The sequence below is a fragment of the Cervus elaphus genome, chromosome 15 (genome assembly GCF_910594005.1).
Source record: "Cervus elaphus chromosome 15, mCerEla1.1, whole genome shotgun sequence".
NCBI lineage: Eukaryota > Metazoa > Chordata > Mammalia > Artiodactyla > Cervidae > Cervus > Cervus elaphus.
Genome location: NC_057829.1, coordinates 11,461,882 through 11,483,804, shown reverse-complemented (window position 1 = coordinate 11,483,804; position 21,923 = coordinate 11,461,882). Strand labels below are relative to the sequence as shown.

Here is a 21,923-nt window from a genome sequence, read left to right as displayed (position 1 = left end):
TCCTGACACCCGGCCTCCAGTCCCTTCCTCTGGCCCCGGCCTCTCACAGGTTGCTGGGGCCCTGGCTCTGGCTGACGAGCTTGCGCCAGCCGGCTTGTCTCACTTGGCGTGGGTGCGTGAGGCGAGTGTCTTGTGTGTCTGTCCGTGTGCCTGCCTGTCGGCCGTCTGCTCTCTCAGGACGGTCCTGTGCTTGGCGGGCGGCGTGGGGGCAAGTGGGGCCTGGATAGGGCGAAGGGGCGGGGCTGACGCGCTCCTGTCGGCCGCGCTGCTGGCTCCCCGTGGGTTTGGGCACCGGGCAGGTGCCGGGCAGGATGGGCGCTCAGGGCTCCAGCTGGGCTGCGCAGGAGGCCCAGAGGAGGCTCAGAGGCCCGCGGGCGGCGGGCAGCGGCGGGCCCGGAAGCCAGAGACCTCCGGGGCCACCTGGCCCTGTGCAGCGAACGGGCTGGGGGTGGGGGCGCCGCCCAGCGGGGGCGGGCCTGCAGAGGCCCGGGGTGGGAGAGCGCCGAGACCTCCGCGCCCGTCCCGCCCCCGCACGCACGCACGGGGATGGTGAGCGGGGGCGGGGCGGCGTCGGCCGGCCGCCGGGCTGCCGGCCCTGGCCGGCCGGAGTCCGGTGGCGGGTCGTCCGGCTCAGGTACAGCGCGCGGCCCCTGGAGAGGTGCGGCCGGCTGGCCCGCCCGGCAGGCAGGTCACAGCGAAAGGGAGGCGCGGCGCGGCGCGGGGCTCTTAGGGCGCTTGGAGGCAGCCGCCTCCGTCTACGGCCATACCACCCTGAACGCGCCCGATCTCGTCTGATCTCGGAAGCTAAGCAGGGTCGGGCCTGGTTAGTACTTGGATGGGAGACCGCCTGGGAATACCGGGTGCTGTAGGCTTTTTGCCTCCCCTCTCCTTTAGCCCCCGCCCCCTCTCCCGCCCCACACCTCCCCCAGCCCCACCCCTGGCGTGGCCTGCACCGCAAGCCCCCGCCCCAACCCTGGCCCCTCGCACCCCACCGCGCTCACAGCCGTCGGTCGCCTGCCTTCCAGCCGGCGGCCCTCGCAGGCAGCAGCGGGCGTCCCATCTCTTGGATCCCCCCGGCCCCAGCCCCTCCGCGGGTGGGTGACCCGGGCCTGGGGGGCGGGCTCCGACGCCCGCCACAGACCTGGGCTGCCTCCGTGCGGCCCGAGAGCCCCTCCGCTTTCGGCTTCCAGAAAACCAGATGACCTTCCAGTCTCCGTCTGGGGCTCCCTAGGCAAGCCTCAGGTAATCCTGGGGGGGTGGGGGGGGGCGGCTGCCCCACGCCCCAGCCCCACCCGCAACCCTAGTGCCATCCTCGCACGCGACTGCGCGTGCTCTCCCGCGGGCTCACACACACACACACACACACCCCCCACACACACACCCACACACCCACCCCGCCGCCGAGACAGGTCAGGAGCCAGAAACCACAGGTAAGGGAGATGGAGAAAGAGGGAGAGAGAAACAGCAAGAGAACCACACAGGCTTCCCAACCCACGGCCTCCACACCCTCGGCCCTCCATTCTGGGTATCCCCCTGGACCCCAGTCGGCCCGCCCACACCCTTGCCCCCTGACACACTCGCACACACACTCTCACACACTCACCCTCTGGCCTTTGGGCGGGGGCTGGGTCTTGCCTTAGGAAGCCAAGCCGAAGGGGACCTTTGAGACCTCGAGACCTCGGCTGCCAAGACGTCTTGGGGACGCCACGGGGGGGGGGGGGGGGGCTCTGCCAGCCCCAGGGCACCGCGTGCAGCTGGGGCCCGGGGCCCAAGGCTGACGCCCCCTCCCTTGGGGAAGCTGCTTCTTCAGCCTGGCCTCTCTCTGAGGTGGGTCAGGGACTGTGCCACTGTGTCTGTCTCGGATCGGATGCCATCCTCGCTCCCGTGTCTGCCTCCCGTCTTCTGTCCGTCAGTCGCTGTGTCTCCCTCTGTGTGTGTGTGCGTGTGTGTGGTGTTGGATCAGAGTGCGGGAAACTGCGTTGCCTAGAACAGAGTTTAGTTATAAATTAAGGAGATGTAGAGCCAGAATGCGCTTCCCAGGTGGTGCTAGCAGTAAAGAACCTGTCTGCCCATGCAGGGAATGAAGGAGATGTGGGTTTGATACCTGGGTTGGGAAGATCCCCTGGAGGACGACATGACAACCTACTTCAGCATGCTTGCCTGGAGGCTCCTACAGTAAGAGGAGCCTGGCGGGCTACAGCCCATGGGGTCACAACAGTCAGGCAGGCAGGACTGAAGCAACGTGGCACACAAGCATGCACACAGAGGCAGAGTATGAAGGATCTTGATTCTGGGCAGAAAGTTAACACCTCATTGTGGGTTCTTAGGCAGACAAGCAGCAGCAAGGCAGTCACAGCCTTCTGAGAGAAGAACAGGTAAGACAGAGGGTTAAATTTAGAGGCGGTTTGTAAGTGGGCAGTGACAGCAATGCTTAAAACCATGTAACGTCCACTTGTTAACTCCCTGACTCCAGAATCCACAAAACCGGGTCCTCCTTTGCACGTATTATAGGAAGCACTTGAAGACAAGAAGGACTTGGTGCTTACCAAGCTAGTGGAGGACGGAATTGCTTTTGCCTTTGCAAGAGCATTAGTGCCTGTGCAGACATAGGTTCCTTCACTTTCAAGGGAAAGGTTCTGCAACAAAAGGGATCCATTGAAAAGCAAGGAAATAGTGTCACTCAGAGAGTCTCCTATCATCAACCAAGTAACATTAGGATGAGGCACACCATCGGAATAAAACCAGATATGACCCGAACGCCCTCAAGCCGTAGCCTATCTTCCAGCCAACAGGGCCTTTGGCCAGCCGGCCAGCCAGTCAGCGGGCATGGCGGGTAGCAGCGTGCCAACTTTTGGATTCCCACGGCCATAGCCCCTCTGCGGGAGGATGACCGGGGCCCCGACTCCCAACGCAGACCTGGGTTGCCTCCAAGAGGCCGGAGGGCCACTCCGCATTCGGATTGCAAGAAACAAGATGACCGTCCGGTATGCTTGGACCCCACATGATCTGCAACCCCCCAGCTCCACACCCTTCCCCCTCCATTCTGGGTATCCCGCCCCGGCCTCCCCCCCCCCTCCCCGCCCCCCCCCCGCCCCACCCCCGACCCCAGTCGGCCCGCCCACACCCTTGCCCCCTGACACTCTCACGCACACACTCTCACACACTCACGCTCTGGCCTTTGGGCGGGGGCTGGGTCTTGCCTTATTAGGAAGCCAAGCCGAAGGGGACCTTTGAGACCTCGGCTGCCAAGACGTCTTGGGGATCCTACGGGGCTCTGCCAGCCCCAGGGCACCGCGTGCAGCTGGGGCCCGGGGCCCAAGGCTGATGCCCCCTCCCTTGGGGAAGCTGCTTCTTCCGCCTGGCCTCTCTCTCAGGTGGGTCAGGGACTGTGCCATTGTGTCTGTCTCGGATCGGATGCCATCCTCTCTCCCGTGTCTGCCTCCCGTTTTCTGTCCGTCAGTCGCTGTGTCTCCCTCTGTGTGTGTGTGTGTGTGTGTGTGTGTGTGTGTGTGTGTCTGCGTGCGCGCGCGCTCCCGTCTGTCTGTCCGGCTGCATCTCCCTCTCCCTGTCTTCGAGTCTGTCTCTGAACCTCAGTCTCTCTCTGCCTCTGTGTCTCCTGACACCCGGCCTCCAGTCCCTTCCTCTGGCCCCGGCCTCTCACAGGTTGCTGGGGCCCTGGCTCTGGCTGACGAGCTTGCGCCAGCCGGCTTGTCTCACTTGGCGTGGGTGCGTGAGGCGAGTGTCTTGTGTGTCTGTCCGTGTGCCTGCCTGTCGGCCGTCTGCTCTCTCAGGACGGTCCTGTGCTTGGCGGGCGGCGTGGGGGCAAGTGGGGCCTGGATAGGGCGAAGGGGCGGGGCTGACGCGCTCCTGTCGGCCGCGCTGCTGGCTCCCCGTGGGTTTGGGCACCGGGCAGGTGCCGGGCAGGATGGGCGCTCAGGGCTCCAGCTGGGCTGCGCAGGAGGCCCAGAGGAGGCTCAGAGGCCCGCGGGCGGCGGGCAGCGGCGGGCCCGGAAGCCAGAGACCTCCGGGGCCACCTGGCCCTGTGCAGCGAACGGGCTGGGGGTGGGGGCGCCGCCCAGCGGGGGCGGGCCTGCAGAGGCCCGGGGTGGGAGAGCGCCGAGACCTCCGCGCCCGTCCCGCCCCCGCACGCACGCACGGGGATGGTGAGCGGGGGCGGGGCGGCGTCGGCCGGCCGCCGGGCTGCCGGCCCTGGCCGGCCGGAGTCCGGTGGCGGGTCGTCCGGCTCAGGTACAGCGCGCGGCCCCTGGAGAGGTGCGGCCGGCTGGCCCGCCCGGCAGGCAGGTCACAGCGAAAGGGAGGCGCGGCGCGGCGCGGGGCTCTTAGGGCGCTTGGAGGCAGCCGCCTCTGTCTACGGCCATACCACCCTGAACGCGCCCGATCTCGTCTGATCTCGGAAGCTAAGCAGGGTCGGGCCTGGTTAGTACTTGGATGGGAGACCGCCTGGGAATACCGGGTGCTGTAGGCTTTTTGCCTCCCCTCTCCTTTAGCCCCCGCCCCCTCTCCCGCCCCACACCTCCCCCAGCCCCACCCCTGGCGTGGCCTGCACCGCAAGCCCCCGCCCCAACCCTGGCCCCTCGCACCCCACCGCGCTCACAGCCGTCGGTCGCCTGCCTTCCAGCCGGCGGCCCTCGCAGGCAGCAGCGGGCGTCCCATCTCTTGGATCCCCCCGGCCCCAGCCCCTCCGCGGGTGGGTGACCCGGGCCTGGGGGGCGGGCTCCGACGCCCGCCACAGACCTGGGCTGCCTCCGTGCGGCCCGAGAGCCCCTCCGCTTTCGGCTTCCAGAAAACCAGATGACCTTCCAGTCTCCGTCTGGGGCTCCCTAGGCAAGCCTCAGGTAATCCTGGGGGGGGGGGGGGGGCGGCTGCCCCACGCCCCAGCCCCACCCGCAACCCTAGTGCCATCCTCGCACGCGACTGCGCGTGCTCTCCCGCGGGCTCACACACACACACACACACACACCCCACACACACACCCACACACCCACCCCGCCGCCGAGACAGGTCAGGAGCCTGAAACCACAGGTAAGGGAGATGGAGAAAGAGGGAGAGAGAAACAGCAAGAGAACCACACAGGCTTCCCAACCCACGGCCTCCACACCCTCGGCCCTCCATTCTGGGTATCCCCCTGGACCCCAGTCGGCCCGCCCACACCCTTGCCCCCTGACACACTCGCACACACACTCTCACACACTCACCCTCTGGCCTTTGGGCGGGGGCTGGGTCTTGCCTTAGGAAGCCAAGCCGAAGGGGACCTTTGAGACCTCGGCTGCCAAGACGTCTTGGGGACGCCACGGTGGGGGGGGGCGGGCTCTGCCAGCCCCAGGGCACCGCGTGCAGCTGGGGCCCGGGGCCCAAGGCTGACGCCCCCTCCCTTGGGGAAGCTGCTTCTTCAGCCTGGCCTCTCTCTGAGGTGGGTCAGGGACTGTGCCACTGTGTCTGTCTCGGATCGGATGCCATCCTCGCTCCCGTGTCTGCCTCCCGTCTTCTGTCCGTCAGTCGCTGTGTCTCCCTCTGTGTGTGTGTGCGTGTGTGTGGTGTTGGATCAGAGTGCGGGAAACTGCGTTGCCTAGAACAGAGTTTAGTTATAAATTAAGGAGATGTAGAGCCAGAATGCGCTTCCCAGGTGGTGCTAGCAGTAAAGAACCTGTCTGCCCATGCAGGGAATGAAGGAGATGTGGGTTTGATACCTGGGTTGGGAAGATCCCCTGGAGGACGACATGACAACCTACTTCAGCATGCTTGCCTGGAGGCTCCTACAGTAAGAGGAGCCTGGCGGGCTACAGCCCATGGGGTCACAACAGTCAGGCAGGCAGGACTGAAGCAACGTGGCACACAAGCATGCACACAGAGGCAGAGTATGAAGGATCTTGATTCTGGGCAGAAAGTTAACATCTCATTGTGGGTTCTTAGGCAGACAAGCAGCAGCAAGGCAGTCACAGCCTTCTGAGAGAAGAACAGGTAAGACAGAGGGTTAAATTTAGAGGCGGTTTGTAAGTGGGCAGTGACAGCAATGCTTAAAACCATGTAACGTCCACTTGTTAACTCCCTGACTCCAGAATCCACAAAACCGGGTCCTCCTTTGCACGTATTATAGGAAGCACTTGAAGACAAGAAGGACTTGGTGCTTACCAAGCTAGTGGAGGACGGAATTGCTTTTGCCTTTGCAAGAGCATTAGTGCCTGTGCAGACATAGGTTCCTTCACTTTCAAGGGAAAGGTTCTGCAACAAAAGGGATCCATTGAAAAGCAAGGAAATAGTGTCACTCAGAGAGTCTCCTATCATCAACCAAGTAACATTAGGATGAGGCACACCATCGGAATAAAACCAGATATGACCCGAACGCCCTCAAGCCGTAGCCTATCTTCCAGCCAACAGGGCCTTTGGCCAGCCGGCCAGCCAGTCAGCGGGCATGGCGGGTAGCAGCGTGCCAACTTTTGGAGCGCCACGGCCATAGCCCCTCTGCGGGAGGATGACCGGGGCCCCGACTCCCAACGCAGACCTGGGTTGCCTCCAAGAGGCCGGAGGGCCACTCCGCATTCGGATTGCAAGAAACAAGATGACCGTCCGGTATGCTTGGCCCCCACATGATCTGCAACCCCCCAGCTCCACACCCTTCCCCCTCCATTCTGGGTATCCCGCCCCGGCCTCCCCCCCCCCCTCCCCGCCCCCCCACCCCCCCCACCCCCGACCCCAGTCGGCCCGCCCACACCCTTGCCCCCTGACACTCTCACGCACACACTCTCACACACTCACGCTCTGGCCTTTGGGCGGGGGCTGGGTCTTGCCTTATTAGGAAGCCAAGCCGAAGGGGACCTTTGAGACCTCGGCTGCCAAGACGTCTTGGGGATCCCACGGGGCTCTGCCAGCCCCAGGGCACCGCGTGCAGCTGGGGCCCGGGGCCCAAGGCTGATGCCCCCTCCCTTGGGGAAGCTGCTTCTTCCGCCTGGCCTCTCTCTCAGGTGGGTCAGGGACTGTGCCACTGTGTCTGTCTCGGATCGGATGCCATCCTCTCTCCCGTGTCTGCCTCCCGTTTTCTGTCCGTCAGTCGCTGTGTCTCCCTCTGTGTGTGTGTGTGTGTGTGTGTGTGTGTGTGTGTGTGTCTGCGTGCGCGCGCGCTCCCGTCTGTCTGTCCGGCTGCATCTCCCTCTCCCTGTCTTCGAGTCTGTCTCTGAACCTCAGTCTCTCTCTGCCTCTGTGTCTCCTGACACCCGGCCTCCAGTCCCTTCCTCTGGCCCCGGCCTCTCACAGGTTGCTGGGGCCCTGGCTCTGGCTGACGAGCTTGCGCCAGCCGGCTTGTCTCACTTGGCGTGGGTGCGTGAGGCGAGTGTCTTGTGTGTCTGTCCGTGTGCCTGCCTGTCGGCCGTCTGCTCTCTCAGGACGGTCCTGTGCTTGGCGGGCGGCGTGGGGGCAAGTGGGGCCTGGATAGGGCGAAGGGGCGGGGCTGACGCGCTCCTGTCGGCCGCGCTGCTGGCTCCCCGTGGGTTTGGGCACCGGGCAGGTGCCGGGCAGGATGGGCGCTCAGGGCTCCAGCTGGGCTGCGCAGGAGGCCCAGAGGAGGCTCAGAGGCCCGCGGGCGGCGGGCAGCGGCGGGCCCGGAAGCCAGAGACCTCCGGGGCCACCTGGCCCTGTGCAGCGAACGGGCTGGGGGTGGGGGCGCCGCCCAGCGGGGGCGGGCCTGCAGAGGCCCGGGGTGGGAGAGCGCCGAGACCTCCGCGCCCGTCCCGCCCCCGCACGCACGCACGGGGATGGTGAGCGGGGGCGGGGCGGCGTCGGCCGGCCGCCGGGCTGCCGGCCCTGGCCGGCCGGAGTCCGGTGGCGGGTCGTCCGGCTCAGGTACAGCGCGCGGCCCCTGGAGAGGTGCGGCCGGCTGGCCCGCCCGGCAGGCAGGTCACAGCGAAAGGGAGGCGCGGCGCGGCGCGGGGCTCTTAGGGCGCTTGGAGGCAGCCGCCTCCGTCTACGGCCATACCACCCTGAACGCGCCCGATCTCGTCTGATCTCGGAAGCTAAGCAGGGTCGGGCCTGGTTAGTACTTGGATGGGAGACCGCCTGGGAATACCGGGTGCTGTAGGCTTTTTGCCTCCCCTCTCCTTTAGCCCCCGCCCCCTCTCCCGCCCCACACCTCCCCCAGCCCCACCCCTGGCGTGGCCTGCACCGCAAGCCCCCGCCCCAACCCTGGCCCCTCGCACCCCACCGCGCTCACAGCCGTCGGTCGCCTGCCTTCCAGCCGGCGGCCCTCGCAGGCAGCAGCGGGCGTCCCATCTCTTGGATCCCCCCGGCCCCAGCCCCTCCGCGGGTGGGTGACCCGGGCCTGGGGGGCGGGCTCCGACGCCCGCCACAGACCTGGGCTGCCTCCGTGCGGCCCGAGAGCCCCTCCGCTTTCGGCTTCCAGAAAACCAGATGACCTTCCAGTCTCCGTCTGGGGCTCCCTAGGCAAGCCTCAGGTAATCCTGGGGGGGTGGGGGGGGGGCGGCTGCCCCACGCCCCAGCCCCCCCCGCAACCCTAGTGCCATCCTCGCACGCGACTGCGCGTGCTCTCCCGCGGGCTCACACACACACACACACACCCCCCCCACACACACACCCACACACCCACCCCGCCGCCGAGACAGGTCAGGAGCCAGAAACCACAGGTAAGGGAGATGGAGAAAGAGGGAGAGAGAAACAGCAAGAGAACCACACAGGCTTCCCAACCCACGGCCTCCACACCCTCGGCCCTCCATTCTGGGTATCCCCCTGGACCCCAGTCGGCCCGCCCACACCCTTGCCCCCTGACACACTCGCACACACACTCTCACACACTCACCCTCTGGCCTTTGGGCGGGGGCTGGGTCTTGCCTTAGGAAGCCAAGCCGAAGGGGACCTTTGAGACCTCGGCTGCCAAGACGTCTTGGGGACGCCACGGTGGGGGGGGGGGGGCTCTGCCAGCCCCAGGGCACCGCGTGCAGCTGGGGCCCGGGGCCCAAGGCTGACGCCCCCTCCCTTGGGGAAGCTGCTTCTTCAGCCTGGCCTCTCTCTGAGGTGGGTCAGGGACTGTGCCACTGTGTCTGTCTCGGATCGGATGCCATCCTCGCTCCCGTGTCTGCCTCCCGTCTTCTGTCCGTCAGTCGCTGTGTCTCCCTCTGTGTGTGTGTGCGTGTGTGTGGTGTTGGATCAGAGTGCGGGAAACTGCGTTGCCTAGAACAGAGTTTAGTTATAAATTAAGGAGATGTAGAGCCAGAATGCGCTTCCCAGGTGGTGCTAGCAGTAAAGAACCTGTCTGCCCATGCAGGGAATGAAGGAGATGTGGGTTTGATACCTGGGTTGGGAAGATCCCCTGGAGGACGACATGACAACCTACTTCAGCATGCTTGCCTGGAGGCTCCTACAGTAAGAGGAGCCTGGCGGGCTACAGCCCATGGGGTCACAACAGTCAGGCAGGCAGGACTGAAGCAACGTGGCACACAAGCATGCACACAGAGGCAGAGTATGAAGGATCTTGATTCTGGGCAGAAAGTTAACACCTCATTGTGGGTTCTTAGGCAGACAAGCAGCAGCAAGGCAGTCACAGCCTTCTGAGAGAAGAACAGGTAAGACAGAGGGTTAAATTTAGAGGCGGTTTGTAAGTGGGCAGTGACAGCAATGCTTAAAACCATGTAACGTCCACTTGTTAACTCCCTGACTCCAGAATCCACAAAACCGGGTCCTCCTTTGCACGTATTATAGGAAGCACTTGAAGACAAGAAGGACTTGGTGCTTACCAAGCTAGTGGAGGACGGAATTGCTTTTGCCTTTGCAAGAGCATTAGTGCCTGTGCAGACATAGGTTCCTTCACTTTCAAGGGAAAGGTTCTGCAACAAAAGGGATCCATTGAAAAGCAAGGAAATAGTGTCACTCAGAGAGTCTCCTATCATCAACCAAGTAACATTAGGATGAGGCACACCATCGGAATAAAACCAGATATGACCCGAACGCCCTCAAGCCGTAGCCTATCTTCCAGCCAACAGGGCCTTTGGCCAGCCGGCCAGCCAGTCAGCGGGCATGGCGGGTAGCAGCGTGCCAACTTTTGGAGCGCCACGGCCATAGCCCCTCTGCGGGAGGATGACCGGGGCCCCGACTCCCAACGCAGACCTGGGTTGCCTCCAAGAGGCCGGAGGGCCACTCCGCATTCGGATTGCAAGAAACAAGATGACCGTCCGGTATGCTTGGACCCCACATGATCTGCAACCCCCCAGCTCCACACCCTTCCCCCTCCATTCTGGGTATCCCGCCCCGGCCTCCCCCCCCCTCCCCGCCCCCCCACCCCCCCCACCCCCGACCCCAGTCGGCCCGCCCACACCCTTGCCCCCTGACACTCTCACGCACACACTCTCACACACTCACGCTCTGGCCTTTGGGCGGGGGCTGGGTCTTGCCTTATTAGGAAGCCAAGCCGAAGGGGACCTTTGAGACCTCGGCTGCCAAGACGTCTTGGGGATCCCACGGGGCTCTGCCAGCCCCAGGGCACCGCGTGCAGCTGGGGCCCGGGGCCCAAGGCTGATGCCCCCTCCCTTGGGGAAGCTGCTTCTTCCGCCTGGCCTCTCTCTCAGGTGGGTCAGGGACTGTGCCATTGTGTCTGTCTCGGATCGGATGCCATCCTCTCTCCCGTGTCTGCCTCCCGTTTTCTGTCCGTCAGTCGCTGTGTCTCCCTCTGTGTGTGTGTGTGTGTGTGTGTGTGTGTGTGTGTGTGTCTGCGTGCGCGCGCGCTCCCGTCTGTCTGTCCGGCTGCATCTCCCTCTCCCTGTCTTCGAGTCTGTCTCTGAACCTCAGTCTCTCTCTGCCTCTGTGTCTCCTGACACCCGGCCTCCAGTCCCTTCCTCTGGCCCCGGCCTCTCACAGGTTGCTGGGGCCCTGGCTCTGGCTGACGAGCTTGCGCCAGCCGGCTTGTCTCACTTGGCGTGGGTGCGTGAGGCGAGTGTCTTGTGTGTCTGTCCGTGTGCCTGCCTGTCGGCCGTCTGCTCTCTCAGGACGGTCCTGTGCTTGGCGGGCGGCGTGGGGGCAAGTGGGGCCTGGATAGGGCGAAGGGGCGGGGCTGACGCGCTCCTGTCGGCCGCGCTGCTGGCTCCCCGTGGGTTTGGGCACCGGGCAGGTGCCGGGCAGGATGGGCGCTCAGGGCTCCAGCTGGGCTGCGCAGGAGGCCCAGAGGAGGCTCAGAGGCCCGCGGGCGGCGGGCAGCGGCGGGCCCGGAAGCCAGAGACCTCCGGGGCCACCTGGCCCTGTGCAGCGAACGGGCTGGGGCTGGGGGCGCCGCCCAGCGGGGGCGGGCCTGCAGAGGCCCGGGGTGGGAGAGCGCCGAGACCTCCGCGCCCGTCCCGCCCCCGCACGCACGCACGGGGATGGTGAGCGGGGGCGGGGCGGCGTCGGCCGGCCGCCGGGCTGCCGGCCCTGGCCGGCCGGAGTCCGGTGGCGGGTCGTCCGGCTCAGGTACAGCGCGCGGCCCCTGGAGAGGTGCGGCCGGCTGGCCCGCCCGGCAGGCGGGTCACAGCGAAAGGGAGGCGCGGCGCGGCGCGGGGCTCTTAGGGCGCTTGGAGGCAGCCGCCTCCGTCTACGGCCATACCACCCTGAACGCGCCCGATCTCGTCTGATCTCGGAAGCTAAGCAGGGTCGGGCCTGGTTAGTACTTGGATGGGAGACCGCCTGGGAATACCGGGTGCTGTAGGCTTTTTGCCTCCCCTCTCCTTTAGCCCCCGCCCCCTCTCCCGCCCCACACCTCCCCCAGCCCCACCCCTGGCGTGGCCTGCACCGCAAGCCCCCGCCCCAACCCTGGCCCCTCGCACCCCACCGCGCTCACAGCCGTCGGTCGCCTGCCTTCCAGCCGGCGGCCCTCGCAGGCAGCAGCGGGCGTCCCATCTCTTGGATCCCCCCGGCCCCAGCCCCTCCGCGGGTGGGTGACCCGGGCCTGGGGGGCGGGCTCCGACGCCCGCCACAGACCTGGGCTGCCTCCGTGCGGCCCGAGAGCCCCTCCGCTTTCGGCTTCCAGAAAACCAGATGACCTTCCAGTCTCCGTCTGGGGCTCCCTAGGCAAGCCTCAGGTAATCCTGGGGGGGTGGGGGGGGCGGCTGCCCCACGCCCCAGCCCCACCCGCAACCCTAGTGCCATCCTCGCACGCGACTGCGCGTGCTCTCCCGCGGGCTCACACACACACACACACACACCCCCCACACACACACCCACACACCCACCCCGCCGCCGAGACAGGTCAGGAGCCTGAAACCACAGGTAAGGGAGATGGAGAAAGAGGGAGAGAGAAACAGCAAGAGAACCACACAGGCTTCCCAACCCACGGCCTCCACACCCTCGGCCCTCCATTCTGGGTATCCCCCTGGACCCCAGTCGGCCCGCCCACACCCTTGCCCCCTGACACACTCGCACACACACTCTCACACACTCACCCTCTGGCCTTTGGGCGGGGGCTGGGTCTTGCCTTAGGAAGCCAAGCCGAAGGGGACCTTTGAGACCTCGGCTGCCAAGACGTCTTGGGGACGCCACGGTGGGGGGGGGCGGGCTCTGCCAGCCCCAGGGCACCGCGTGCAGCTGGGGCCCGGGGCCCAAGGCTGACGCCCCCTCCCTTGGGGAAGCTGCTTCTTCAGCCTGGCCTCTCTCTGAGGTGGGTCAGGGACTGTGCCACTGTGTCTGTCTCGGATCGGATGCCATCCTCGCTCCCGTGTCTGCCTCCCGTCTTCTGTCCGTCAGTCGCTGTGTCTCCCTCTGTGTGTGTGTGCGTGTGTGTGGTGTTGGATCAGAGTGCGGGAAACTGCGTTGCCTAGAACAGAGTTTAGTTATAAATTAAGGAGATGTAGAGCCAGAATGCGCTTCCCAGGTGGTGCTAGCAGTAAAGAACCTGTCTGCCCATGCAGGGAATGAAGGAGATGTGGGTTTGATACCTGGGTTGGGAAGATCCCCTGGAGGACGACATGACAACCTACTTCAGCATGCTTGCCTGGAGGCTCCTACAGTAAGAGGAGCCTGGCGGGCTACAGCCCATGGGGTCACAACAGTCAGGCAGGCAGGACTGAAGCAACGTGGCACACAAGCATGCACACAGAGGCAGAGTATGAAGGATCTTGATTCTGGGCAGAAAGTTAACATCTCATTGTGGGTTCTTAGGCAGACAAGCAGCAGCAAGGCAGTCACAGCCTTCTGAGAGAAGAACAGGTAAGACAGAGGGTTAAATTTAGAGGCGGTTTGTAAGTGGGCAGTGACAGCAATGCTTAAAACCATGTAACGTCCACTTGTTAACTCCCTGACTCCAGAATCCACAAAACCGGGTCCTCCTTTGCACGTATTATAGGAAGCACTTGAAGACAAGAAGGACTTGGTGCTTACCAAGCTAGTGGAGGACGGAATTGCTTTTGCCTTTGCAAGAGCATTAGTGCCTGTGCAGACATAGGTTCCTTCACTTTCAAGGGAAAGGTTCTGCAACAAAAGGGATCCATTGAAAAGCAAGGAAATAGTGTCACTCAGAGAGTCTCCTATCATCAACCAAGTAACATTAGGATGAGGCACACCATCGGAATAAAACCAGATATGACCCGAACGCCCTCAAGCCGTAGCCTATCTTCCAGCCAACAGGGCCTTTGGCCAGCCGGCCAGCCAGTCAGCGGGCATGGCGGGTAGCAGCGTGCCAACTTTTGGAGCGCCACGGCCATAGCCCCTCTGCGGGAGGATGACCGGGGCCCCGACTCCCAACGCAGACCTGGGTTGCCTCCAAGAGGCCGGAGGGCCACTCCGCATTCGGATTGCAAGAAACAAGATGACCGTCCGGTATGCTTGGACCCCACATGATCTGCAACCCCCCAGCTCCACACCCTTCCCCCTCCATTCTGGGTATCCCGCCCCGGCCTCCCCCCCCCCTCCCCGCCCCCCCACCCCCCCACCCCCGACCCCAGTCGGCCCGCCCACACCCTTGCCCCCTGACACTCTCACGCACACACTCTCACACACTCACGCTCTGGCCTTTGGGCGGGGGCTGGGTCTTGCCTTATTAGGAAGCCAAGCCGAAGGGGACCTTTGAGACCTCGGCTGCCAAGACGTCTTGGGGATCCCACGGGGCTCTGCCAGCCCCAGGGCACCGCGTGCAGCTGGGGCCCGGGGCCCAAGGCTGATGCCCCCTCCCTTGGGGAAGCTGCTTCTTCCGCCTGGCCTCTCTCTCAGGTGGGTCAGGGACTGTGCCATTGTGTCTGTCTCGGATCGGATGCCATCCTCTCTCCCGTGTCTGCCTCCCGTTTTCTGTCCGTCAGTCGCTGTGTCTCCCTCTGTGTGTGTGTGTGTGTGTGTGTGTGTGTGTGTGTGTGTGTCTGCGTGCGCGCGCGCTCCCGTCTGTCTGTCCGGCTGCATCTCCCTCTCCCTGTCTTCGAGTCTGTCTCTGAACCTCAGTCTCTCTCTGCCTCTGTGTCTCCTGACACCCGGCCTCCAGTCCCTTCCTCTGGCCCCGGCCTCTCACAGGTTGCTGGGGCCCTGGCTCTGGCTGACGAGCTTGCGCCAGCCGGCTTGTCTCACTTGGCGTGGGTGCGTGAGGCGAGTGTCTTGTGTGTCTGTCCGTGTGCCTGCCTGTCGGCCGTCTGCTCTCTCAGGACGGTCCTGTGCTTGGCGGGCGGCGTGGGGGCAAGTGGGGCCTGGATAGGGCGAAGGGGCGGGGCTGACGCGCTCCTGTCGGCCGCGCTGCTGGCTCCCCGTGGGTTTGGGCACCGGGCAGGTGCCGGGCAGGATGGGCGCTCAGGGCTCCAGCTGGGCTGCGCAGGAGGCCCAGAGGAGGCTCAGAGGCCCGCGGGCGGCGGGCAGCGGCGGGCCCGGAAGCCAGAGACCTCCGGGGCCACCTGGCCCTGTGCAGCGAACGGGCTGGGGGTGGGGGCGCCGCCCAGCGGGGGCGGGCCTGCAGAGGCCCGGGGTGGGAGAGCGCCGAGACCTCCGCGCCCGTCCCGCCCCCGCACGCACGCACGGGGATGGTGAGCGGGGGCGGGGCGGCGTCGGCCGGCCGCCGGGCTGCCGGCCCTGGCCGGCCGGAGTCCGGTGGCGGGTCGTCCGGCTCAGGTACAGCGCGCGGCCCCTGGAGAGGTGCGGCCGGCTGGCCCGCCCGGCAGGCAGGTCACAGCGAAAGGGAGGCGCGGCGCGGCGCGGGGCTCTTAGGGCGCTTGGAGGCAGCCGCCTCCGTCTACGGCCATACCACCCTGAACGCGCCCGATCTCGTCTGATCTCGGAAGCTAAGCAGGGTCGGGCCTGGTTAGTACTTGGATGGGAGACCGCCTGGGAATACCGGGTGCTGTAGGCTTTTTGCCTCCCCTCTCCTTTAGCCCCCGCCCCCTCTCCCGCCCCACACCTCCCCCAGCCCCACCCCTGGCGTGGCCTGCACCGCAAGCCCCCGCCCCAACCCTGGCCCCTCGCACCCCACCGCGCTCACAGCCGTCGGTCGCCTGCCTTCCAGCCGGCGGCCCTCGCAGGCAGCAGCGGGCGTCCCATCTCTTGGATCCCCCCGGCCCCAGCCCCTCCGCGGGTGGGTGACCCGGGCCTGGGGGGCGGGCTCCGACGCCCGCCACAGACCTGGGCTGCCTCCGTGCGGCCCGAGAGCCCCTCCGCTTTCGGCTTCCAGAAAACCAGATGACCTTCCAGTCTCCGTCTGGGGCTCCCTAGGCAAGCCTCAGGTAATCCTGGGGGGGGGGGGGGGGGCGGCTGCCCCACGCCCCAGCCCCACCCGCAACCCTAGTGCCATCCTCGCACGCGACTGCGCGTGCTCTCCCGCGGGCTCACACACACACACACACACACACACACACACACACACACACACACACACACACACACACACACACACCCCACACACACACACCCACACACACACCCACACACCCACCCCGCCGCCGAGACAGGTCAGGAGCCAGAAACCACAGGTAAGGGAGATGGAGAAAGAGGGAGAGAGAAACAGCAAGAGAACCACACAGGCTTCCCAACCCACGGCCTCCACACCCTCGGCCCTCCATTCTGGGTATCCCCCTGGACCCCAGTCGGCCCGCCCACACCCTTGCCCCCTGACACACTCGCACACACACTCTCACACACTCACCCTCTGGCCTTTGGGCGGGGGCTGGGTCTTGCCTTAGGAAGCCAAGCCGAAGGGGACCTTTGAGACCTCGGCTGCCAAGACGTCTTGGGGACGCCACGGTGGGGGGGGGGGGCTCTGCCAGCCCCAGGGCACCGCGTGCAGCTGGGGCCCGGGGCCCAAGCCTGACGCCCCCTCCCTTGGGGAAGCTGCTTCTTCAGCCTGGCCTCTCTCTGAGGTGGGTCAGGGACTGTGCCACTGTGTCTGTCTCGGATCGGATGCCATCCTCGCTCCCGTGTCTGCCTCCCGTCTTCTGTCCGTCAGTCGCTGTGTCTCCCTCTGTGTGTGTGTGCGTGTGTGTGGTGTTGGATCAGAGTGCGGGAAACTGCGTTGCCTAGAACAGAGTTTAGTTATAAATTAAGGAGATGTAGAGCCAGAATGCGCTTCCCAGGTGGTGCTAGCAGTAAAGAACCTGTCTGCCCATGCAGGGAATGAAGGAGATGTGGGTTTGATACCTGGGTTGGGAAGATCCCCTGGAGGACGACATGACAACCTACTTCAGCATGCTTGCCTGGAGGCTCCTACAGTAAGAGGAGCCTGGCGGGCTACAGCCCATGGGGTCACAACAGTCAGGCAGGCAGGACTGAAGCAACGTGGCACACAAGCATGCACACAGAGGCAGAGTATGAAGGATCTTGATTCTGGGCAGAAAGTTAACATCTCATTGTGGGTTCTTAGGCAGACAAGCAGCAGCAAGGCAGTCACAGCCTTCTGAGAGAAGAACAGGTAAGACAGAGGGTTAAATTTAGAGGCGGTTTGTAAGTGGGCAGTGACAGCAATGCTTAAAACCATGTAACGTCCACTTGTTAACTCCCTGACTCCAGAATCCACAAAACCGGGTCCTCCTTTGCACGTATTATAGGAAGCACTTGAAGACAAGAAGGACTTGGTGCTTACCAAGCTAGTGGAGGACGGAATTGCTTTTGCCTTTGCAAGAGCATTAGTGCCTGTGCAGACATAGGTTCCTTCACTTTCAAGGGAAAGGTTCTGCAACAAAAGGGATCCATTGAAAAGCAAGGAAATAGTGTCACTCAGAGAGTCTCCTATCATCAACCAAGTAACATTAGGATGAGGCACACCATCGGAATAAAACCAGATATGACCCGAACGCCCTCAAGCCGTAGCCTATCTTCCAGCCAACAGGGCCTTTGGCCAGCCGGCCAGCCAGTCAGCGGGCATGGCGGGTAGCAGCGTGCCAACTTTTGGAGCGCCACGGCCATAGCCCCTCTGCGGGAGGATGACCGGGGCCCCGACTCCCAACGCAGACCTGGGTTGCCTCCAAGAGGCCGGAGGGCCACTCCGCATTCGGATTGCAAGAAACAAGATGACCGTCCGGTATGCTTGGACCCCACATGATCTGCAACCCCCCAGCTCCACACCCTTCCCCTTCCATTCTGGGTATCCCGCCCCGGCCCCCCCCCCCCCCCCCCCGCCCCCCCCACCCCCCCACCCCCGACCCCAGTCGGCCCGCCCACACCCTTGCCCCCTGACACTCTCACGCACACACTCTCACACACTCACGCTCTGGCCTTTGGGCGGGGGCTGGGTCTTGCCTTATTAGGAAGCCAAGCCGAAGGGGACCTTTGAGACCTCGGCTGCCAAGACGTCTTGGGGATCCCACGGGGCTCTGCCAGCCCCAGGGCACCGCGTGCAGCTGGGGCCCGGGGCCCAAGGCTGATGCCCCCTCCCTTGGGGAAGCTGCTTCTTCCGCCTGGCCTCTCTCTCAGGTGGGTCAGGGACTGTGCCATTGTGTCTGTCTCGGATCGGATGCCATCCTCTCTCCCGTGTCTGCCTCCCGTTTTCTGTCCGTCAGTCGCTGTGTCTCCCTCTGTGTGTGTGTGTGTGTGTGTGTGTGTGTGTGTCTGCGTGCGCGCGCGCTCCCGTCTGTCTGTCCGGCTGCATCTCCCTCTCCCTGTCTTCGAGTCTGTCTCTGAACCTCAGTCTCTCTCTGCCTCTGTGTCTCCTGACACCCGGCCTCCAGTCCCTTCCTCTGGCCCCGGCCTCTCACAGGTTGCTGGGGCCCTGGCTCTGGCTGACGAGCTTGCGCCAGCCGGCTTGTCTCACTTGGCGTGGGTGCGTGAGGCGAGTGTCTTGTGTGTCTGTCCGTGTGCCTGCCTGTCGGCCGTCTGCTCTCTCAGGACGGTCCTGTGCTTGGCGGGCGGCGTGGGGGCAAGTGGGGCCTGGATAGGGCGAAGGGGCGGGGCTGACGCGCTCCTGTCGGCCGCGCTGCTGGCTCCCCGTGGGTTTGGGCACCGGGCAGGTGCCGGGCAGGATGGGCGCTCAGGGCTCCAGCTGGGCTGCGCAGGAGGCCCAGAGGAGGCTCAGAGGCCCGCGGGCGGCGGGCAGCGGCGGGCCCGGAAGCCAGAGACCTCCGGGGCCACCTGGCCCTGTGCAGCGAACGGGCTGGGGGTGGGGGCGCCGCCCAGCGGGGGCGGGCCTGCAGAGGCCCGGGGTGGGAGAGCGCCGAGACCTCCGCGCCCGTCCCGCCCCCGCACGCACGCACGGGGATGGTGAGCGGGGGCGGGGCGGCGTCGGCCGGCCGCCGGGCTGCCGGCCCTGGCCGGCCGGAGTCCGGTGGCGGGTCGTCCGGCTCAGGTACAGCGCGCGGCCCCTGGAGAGGTGCGGCCGGCTGGCCCGCCCGGCAGGCAGGTCACAGCGAAAGGGAGGCGCGGCGCGGCGCGGGGCTCTTAGGGCGCTTGGAGGCAGCCGCCTCCGTCTACGGCCATACCACCCTGAACGCGCCCGATCTCGTCTGATCTCGGAAGCTAAGCAGGGTCGGGCCTGGTTAGTACTTGGATGGGAGACCGCCTGGGAATACCGGGTGCTGTAGGCTTTTTGCCTCCCCTCTCCTTTAGCCCCCGCCCCCTCTCCCGCCCCACACCTCCCCCAGCCCCACCCCTGGCGTGGCCTGCACCGCAAGCCCCCGCCCCAACCCTGGCCCCTCGCACCCCACCGCGCTCACAGCCGTCGGTCGCCTGCCTTCCAGCCGGCGGCCCTCGCAGGCAGCAGCGGGCGTCCCATCTCTTGGATCCCCCCGGCCCCAGCCCCTCCGCGGGTGGGTGACCCGGGCCTGGGGGGCGGGCTCCGACGCCCGCCACAGACCTGGGCTGCCTCCGTGCGGCCCGAGAGCCCCTCCGCTTTCGGCTTCCAGAAAACCAGATGACCTTCCAGTCTCCGTCTGGGGCTCCCTAGGCAAGCCTCAGGTAATCCTGGGGGGGGGGGGGGGGGCGGCTGCCCCACGCCCCAGCCCCACCCGCAACCCTAGTGCCATCCTCGCACGCGACTGCGCGTGCTCTCCCGCGGGCTCACACACACACACACACACACCCCCCACACACACACCCACACACCCACCCCGCCGCCGAGACAGGTCAGGAGCCAGAAACCACAGGTAAGGGAGATGGAGAAAGAGGGAGAGAGAAACAGCAAGAGAACCACACAGGCTTCCCAACCCACGGCCTCCACACCCTCGGCCCTCCATTCTGGGTATGCCCCTGGACCCCAGTCGGCCCGCCCACACCCTTGCCCCCTGACACACTCGCACACACACTCTCACACACTCACCCTCTGGCCTTTGGGCGGGGGCTGGGTCTTGCCTTAGGAAGCCAAGCCGAAGGGGACCTTTGAGACCTCGGCTGCCAAGACGTCTTGGGGACGCCACGGTGGGGGGGGGGGGGGCTCTGCCAGCCCCAGGGCACCGCGTGCAGCTGGGGCCCGGGGCCCAAGGCTGACGCCCCCTCCCTTGGGGAAGCTGCTTCTTCAGCCTGGCCTCTCTCTGAGGTGGGTCAGGGACTGTGCCACTGTGTCTGTCTCGGATCGGATGCCATCCTCGCTCCTGTGCCTGCCTCCCGTCTTCTGTCCGTCAGTCGCTGTGTCTCCCTCTGTGTGTGTGTGCGTGTGTGTGGTGTTGGATCAGAGTGCGGGAAACTGCGTTGCCTAGAACAGAGTTTAGTTATAAATTAAGGAGATGTAGAGCCAGAATGCGCTTCCCAGGTGGTGCTAGCAGTAAAGAACCTGTCTGCCCATGCAGGGAATGAAGGAGATGTGGGTTTGATACCTGGGTTGGGAAGATCCCCTGGAGGACGACATGACAACCTACTTCAGCATGCTTGCCTGGAGGCTCCTACAGTAAGAGGAGCCTGGCGGGCTACAGCCCATGGGGTCACAACAGTCAGGCAGGCAGGACTGAAGCAACGTGGCACACAAGCATGCACACAGAGGCAGAGTATGAAGGATCTTGATTCTGGGCAGAAAGTTAACACCTCATTGTGGGTTCTTAGGCAGACAAGCAGCAGCAAGGCAGTCACAGCCTTCTGAGAGAAGAACAGGTAAGACAGAGGGTTAAATTTAGAGGCGGTTTGTAAGTGGGCAGTGACAGCAATGCTTAAAACCATGTAACGTCCACTTGTTAACTCCCTGACTCCAGAATCCACAAAACCGGGTCCTCCTTTGCACGTATTATAGGAAGCACTTGAAGACAAGAAGGACTTGGTGCTTACCAAGCTAGTGGAGGACGGAATTGCTTTTGCCTTTGCAAGAGCATTAGTGCCTGTGCAGACATAGGTTCCTTCACTTTCAAGGGAAAGGTTCTGCAACAAAAGGGATCCATTGAAAAGCAAGGAAATAGTGTCACTCAGAGAGTCTCCTATCATCAACCAAGTAACATTAGGATGAGGCACACCATCGGAATAAAACCAGATATGACCCGAACGCCCTCAAGCCGTAGCCTATCTTCCAGCCAACAGGGCCTTTGGCCAGCCGGCCAGCCAGTCAGCGGGCATGGCGGGTAGCAGCGTGCCAACTTTTGGAGCGCCACGGCCATAGCCCCTCTGCGGGAGGATGACCGGGGCCCCGACTCCCAACGCAGACCTGGGTTGCCTCCAAGAGGCCGGAGGGCCACTCCGCATTCGGATTGCAAGAAACAAGATGACCGTCCGGTATGCTTGGACCCCACATGATCTGCAACCCCCCAGCTCCACACCCTTCCCCCTCCATTCTGGGCATCCCGCCCCCGCCCCCCCCCCCCCTCCCCGCCCCCCCACCCCCCCCCACCCCCGACCCCAGTCGGCCCGCCCACACCCTTGCCCCCTGACACTCTCACGCACACACTCTCACACACTCACGCTCTGGCCTTTGGGCGGGGGCTGGGTCTTGCCTTATTAGGAAGCCAAGCCGAAGGGGACCTTTGAGACCTCGGCTGCCAAGACGTCTTGGGGATCCCACGGGGCTCTGCCAGCCCCAGGGCACCGCGTGCAGCTGGGGCCCGGGGCCCAAGGCTGATGCCCCCTCCCTTGGGGAAGCTGCTTCTTCCGCCTGGCCTCTCTCTCAGGTGGGTCAGGGACTGTGCCACTGTGTCTGTCTCGGATCGGATGCCATCCTCTCTCCCGTGTCTGCCTCCCGTTTTCTGTCCGTCAGTCGCTGTGTCTCCCTCTGTGTGTGTGTGTGTGTGTGTGTGTGTGTGTGTGTGTGTCTGCGTGCGCGCGCGCTCCCGTCTGTCTGTCCGGCTGCATCTCCCTCTCCCTGTCTTCGAGTCTGTCTCTGAACCTCAGTCTCTCTCTGCCTCTGTGTCTCCTGACACCCGGCCTCCAGTCCCTTCCTCTGGCCCCGGCCTCTCACAGGTTGCTGGGGCCCTGGCTCTGGCTGACGAGCTTGCGCCAGCCGGCTTGTCTCACTTGGCGTGGGTGCGTGAGGCGAGTGTCTTGTGTGTCTGTCCGTGTGCCTGCCTGTCGGCCGTCTGCTCTCTCAGGACGGTCCTGTGCTTGGCGGGCGGCGTGGGGGCAAGTGGGGCCTGGAT

The 21,923-nt window shown here is 64.8% G+C and overlaps 6 non-coding genes across 6 annotated transcripts; all 6 read left to right on the top strand.

Moving 5' to 3' along the window:
- The first annotated feature begins 753 nt into the window (after positions 1–753).
- On the top strand, positions 754–872 carry LOC122709625. Its single transcript, XR_006345614.1, has one exon. It is a non-coding gene; the product is annotated as a 5S ribosomal RNA (ribosomal RNA).
- Positions 873–4,367: 3,495 nt separating this feature from the next.
- LOC122709624 lies at positions 4,368–4,486 on the top strand. Its single transcript, XR_006345613.1, has one exon. It is a non-coding gene; the product is annotated as a 5S ribosomal RNA (ribosomal RNA).
- A 3,487-nt stretch (positions 4,487–7,973) lies between these two features.
- Positions 7,974–8,092, top strand: LOC122709622. Its single transcript, XR_006345611.1, has one exon. It is a non-coding gene; the product is annotated as a 5S ribosomal RNA (ribosomal RNA).
- A 3,487-nt stretch (positions 8,093–11,579) lies between these two features.
- LOC122709621 lies at positions 11,580–11,698 on the top strand. The gene has a single exon (XR_006345610.1). It is a non-coding gene; the product is annotated as a 5S ribosomal RNA (ribosomal RNA).
- A 3,487-nt stretch (positions 11,699–15,185) lies between these two features.
- Positions 15,186–15,304, top strand: LOC122709620. Its single transcript, XR_006345609.1, has one exon. It is a non-coding gene; the product is annotated as a 5S ribosomal RNA (ribosomal RNA).
- Positions 15,305–18,843: 3,539 nt separating this feature from the next.
- Positions 18,844–18,962, top strand: LOC122709619. Its single transcript, XR_006345608.1, has one exon. It is a non-coding gene; the product is annotated as a 5S ribosomal RNA (ribosomal RNA).
- Positions 18,963–21,923: the final 2,961 nt, after the last annotated feature.